This window comes from Sciurus carolinensis, unplaced genomic scaffold, assembly GCF_902686445.1.
Source record: "Sciurus carolinensis unplaced genomic scaffold, mSciCar1.2, whole genome shotgun sequence".
Taxonomy (NCBI): domain Eukaryota; kingdom Metazoa; phylum Chordata; class Mammalia; order Rodentia; family Sciuridae; genus Sciurus; species Sciurus carolinensis.
The window spans coordinates 73159-78515 of NW_025920320.1; positions in this window are offsets into that span (position 1 = coordinate 73159).

A 5357-nucleotide genomic window follows, 5' to 3' on the forward strand; every position below is an offset into this window, starting at 1 on the left:
TTTCAAATATGTTACGCAGTTCATAGAGATCCCTCAGGTTATAGTTAATATGCAGGCAATAGAGGCTTCTCAGGTCATGGGGGCTATTCAAGTTGTAGAGAATATAAGGTTATAGATGTCTCTTAGGAAATAGAGGTAAATAGGACCATACAGGCAACACATCAAATAGTAGCTTCTAAGTTCATTTAGGCCATTAAGGTCACAGATGATACTCTAGTCTTATAGGCTCCTGAGGTTATAAAATATATTCAGATATAAAAGTTATTAGTAATACAGTACACTCAGAACATAAAATCTTCATAGAACAGAAGATCATCAGATCAAGAGAGTGTGCAGGTAATAGAGATAATTCAGACAAAAGAGGATATGCAAGGAATAGAGGTTATGTTGGTCTAGAAGTTACACAACTCATAGGGCTACTAAGGTTATTTAAGTTGCTCAGATCATAGCAACTACTTAGCTCATAGTGTTGCCTTTGAAGTTATCAAGGCTACTCAGGCTATAACTACTGCACAGGTTATATAGGTTACTCAGGCCAAAGCATTTAAAGAGATTACAGAGTCTATACAGGTCACAAACGCTATGCATATCACAGATGTTATACCAGTTATAGATACTACTCAGTATCAAGAAGCAACATATTCATAAAGTATTCTCATGCCACAGAAGCAGACATGTCAAAAACCCCAATTATGAGTCATCCTCTGACCCAGGGCCAAAGGAGGGGAAATCATTTTCACCTGTAGAGGCATATGTCTACTTCACAAAGGTGTTAGATTCAAACAGAAACTTTGCCCACAAATCCTTTCATGCCAATAGAGGAAATGCATGGATAGATATGATTACTACTGCAGATGCTTATATAAGCCTCCCTGGGAAAGTTTATAGTGAAAGGGGAAATGCAGGATTTGTTTCCACTATCATCACACATGTTTACCTATTACTAAAACTAGACCAAAGTTAAACCTTTTTTTAAATGAGCAGCCAATCACAGGGTTATTGGAAACCAGTGCTGATGTTGAAGCCAGAATTGGGGACAGGCAATTAGTGTAGAAATAGGGGAGTGGGTCAGATTGTGGAAATGGGGCCCATGAAAGACATTTGCCTCTGGAAGTTGGAGACTGCCTGGGAGAATGGAATGTCAAGGACCTGCAGAGCACATTGATTACCAAATGTTCCTTCCCTTTTCAGGGAGTACAGGCAAGGATATGCTAATTAATGCACCCTGGGCCCTTACCTGCCTGAATCACCTTGGCCCTCACCCTTCCCATCACTTCTCACTTTATGCAAAACTGGGCCTAATTACATAGAAAGGAAGGAAAGAGATAAGGGGGAAAGAATGAGAGAATAAAACCTATAAAAAGGACAAGATGTGCTCAATTTGATGGATTCCACTTTTGGGTCACCTTCTTCCAACCAGAAGAACTCTGCTTTTACTTTTCTTTAATAAAGCTTCTTACTTTCTACTCTATGCTTGCCTTGACATGCTTCTCTGATGTTATACTTTAACACCTGAGGAAGCAGGACTCATCACCAGTAAACAGCGCTATCAATGTTGAAAATTTATCTCTCTCAATATGGCCTCATGTATGGCCCTTATGAAGGGCCACCCTGAGGCATAGGAGGCAATAATATACAGGTGTCTAAATGTTCTATATGGTTACAATGCTTTGCCCCTTCCAACCCACAGCAAGTTATTACTCATATTCAACTGTACATACACAATTGCAAATGTCTGTCAAATTGCCTTTTCTGTAGGGACCTCTGTGGTTCTGACTACCTTGACATTAAAATGGAAGGTTATCACACCTCTCTTGGTAGAAAAAATGACCATTGTCTAAGGAAAAGGTGGAAAACCTGGAGGTCCTAATTCAAGAACAGTTATAATTAGGACATATTGAACCCTCTACCAATCCATGGAATTACACCCATTTTTGCCATAAAGAAGAAATCAGGGAAAGGAAGATTATTATAAAATTTAATATAAATTAATAAATGTATACAATCTATGGGTCCACATCAATGTTGATTGCCTAATTCTAATCTAATCCCTCAGGACATAAAAGATATTTTTTATACTACTCCTGTCTTTTCTGATGATTGAGGTAAATTTGCATTCACAGTTCCTGTATTCAATTATCATAAGCCTGTTGATAGATATCAATGACATTTCTTCCTCAAGGTATGTTAAATAGCCCAACATTACATCAACATTTTGTGAATAAGGCTCTTCAGCCTTTCTGACAATTATTCCCACTTATTCTTGCTTTTCATTATATGGATATTTTCATTGCTGGGCCAATACTTAACAGAAGATTATTTAACTAAATTGCAACACATTGTATTACAATCTGGCCTCCATATGGCCACAGAAAAAAATCCAATGACAACTCCCTATTAACTATTTGGGACACAAAATACTCCAATGTTACTCATATTCCAAAATTGACTTTTTCTTCCACATTTTCCTTAGTTCATTTGCATCAATTTTTAGGGCATTTAAATTGGACCCAACCATATATTCCTTTAACTACTGATATGCTGTCATCCTTTTTTCAGATGTTAAAAAAGCAACATAATCCCACCAGTTTTTTCCAATTAACTCCTGCACTGCCTACAGCTGTTTGGTGTGTTAATGAGAAATTATCTACAGTCCTTATAGATAGACTCCCAACACTCAATGTTCCTTTATCTCTAATAATCTTAACGGGAAAGCCTTATGCTTTCACTGCAGTTGTTACCATTTATAATCAAGGCTTGAGTATAATAGAGTGGTTATACTCTCCTCAATTTTCAGGAAGAAATGTTCTCTCTTATGCTGATATGTATGCTCAATTGATCTCAGATAGTCACAAATGCATTTTATCACTTACATCTGTCTCTTATTTGATCTTAGAGGAACAGATGTTCATGTACTTTATTTTATGGAAAGATTTTACATTTATAATATATACAATTTTCTTTATCAAGCTATCTTAACAGATTTTTTTAGCTCCTATTGCTTTCCATGCACTTTCAGATGAACATCTTTTGTTATTGTGTCAAGTCTCTCGTGCTCCTTCTATAATCTTCTCTATTCTGATTTCCAATCAGATTACTGTCTATACTGATGGAGGAAAGCAATGGGGTATAATATTTATATTCATTGATAAAAAAGGACAGATTGATTTTTACACATTGCCTCAAGCTTCTACTCAGGGGGCAAATTGACTGCAATTACTTTAGCTCTTTGTATGTTTTCCATTGCCTTAAACATCATTACAAATTCTCAGTATATAGCCAAACCGATGCCTCACATTTCCTCTGCAATTTTGTCACTTTATTTGGACTCTTAATTTGTTATGCCTGTTTATCACTCTTCAATTTCTTTTACAGGATCATACAGCTACAATATTTCTTGCTCACATATGTAGCCAAACTAAGATTCCTGGACCAATCACTGAAGGAAATGCTCATGCAGATGGTGCTATGAAATCCTTTTATTCTCTTTTCATATGCTGTGGAATCACACAATTTTTTCATCAAAATGGTCATTCTTTAATGAAAACCTTTTCTATTTTCTCTCAACAGACCTGTTTCATCATTTCATACCCTTTTGTTCTACTTGGGAAACCATAAACCCTCGAGATTTAGATTCTAATGGACTTTGGCAGATGGATGTAACTCATTTTCCTCCCTTATACCCCTACTCTTTCTTACATGTTACCATAGATACATCCTCCAATGCACATTGTTCAGAGAATGTCTCAGCCTATATCTATCTTGTGATCCTCTTCATTGCCACCAAGGTAAATCTCATCATTTAAAATCTAACAATTCCCATGCTTATACTTCTAGCACCTCTGCTCAATTTTGTAATCAATAAAATATAATTTTAACCTGTGGAATTGCCCACAATCCTACTGAACAGACCTTAGTTGAACATGCACAACACACACTTAAAATGTGCCTTTTAAAAAAACTAATAAAGGGGACCTAACCTCACTCATGTTAATAATACTCTCAATATTGCCTTATTCACAGTGAATTCTGTTAATGTAGGATATGAGATAATACACATAACTGCTCCTCTGCCTTGGACAGACACTTCACCTCTAAGGAACCACTACCAAATATTTACATAAATTACAGAATTCCACAAAACTCTACATGGCAAAACCCTTTACCTTTGATTACATGGGGAAGAAATGTGCTGCTACTCCATTTCTACATTTTCTGTCTGGATTCCAGGTGTATGAGACACATCAATCATCATGTGTTGGCATCAAGTACTTCACAATCTGATCACCAAATTCCATTTGATTCTGGATGGAGTGGACTCTGATACAAAGAAGGAAACTCCAAAAAGGACAAGAGACCCTAGGGGTCCTGATGTTCTAATTATCTAGTGACCTGGGGAGATATAAAGATTTTAATGACATCTGCCCAACAATTGCTAGGCCAGATGGATTTAGAATGTGTCCTGAAAATTTTGGTTACAACTCTCTTTGTAAAACTTACCCAAATTTCCACAACTATGCTGGTCATTATTGTGTTATTTCTGTTGTATTCCTGTTTGTTGGTGGTGCCCTGTTCAGAAAACTATTCCATCTTTGATTTCTTGCAGTAATTATAACATTTGGGTTCACTTAGCAGAAATTGTTAGTTCTTCTGAAATTTGTATCCAGCAAGATGTAGATATGGGAAGCACACTGGGATCTGTTCTTTTCTTGTGGTACTTAAACATCTAACTGTATTCCAAGTAATATGTTTCATGGAACTCATTTTTGTTTATGCAGATTAACAGCATTTCTCCCCTCTCTTCAGGATTTAATAGGTCACCATCCAGCTCAACAATTACATAAAAGGGCTATAAACTTAGATAAAAATTGTGATGATTTGATTAATCTATTGTCTAAAGCAGAATTTGAGGCTCTAAAATTCTCTTTAGTTGCTATTCCTGCCCTAGCAGTAGGAGCTTATAAACAGACAATGTGGTTTACCTGTACTATGGTAAAAAATATAAATTACACATCAAGGGCAATTACTATGCTAATGAGGAACAAAAAAAACACCATCAAGCTATTCTTGATAATAGAACTTGTATTGATTATTTGCTGTTGTTACATCATAAGGGATGCCATGAATTTAATAACCTGTTGTTTCAATCTAACTGATAATAATTCCATTCAAAAGGAATTGGATCATCTCAAAGACATTGTAAAGAAGGTGCAACAAGATGATGGAGTTTGGATTTATTAGATTGGATAGCCTCATGGCTACCAAATTTTACATGGTTCAAACAGCTTTTCATTGGAGGATGTTTATGGACACTTACCTTATTATGTTGCGCTTATTTTTCCAATATCTGTCTTACT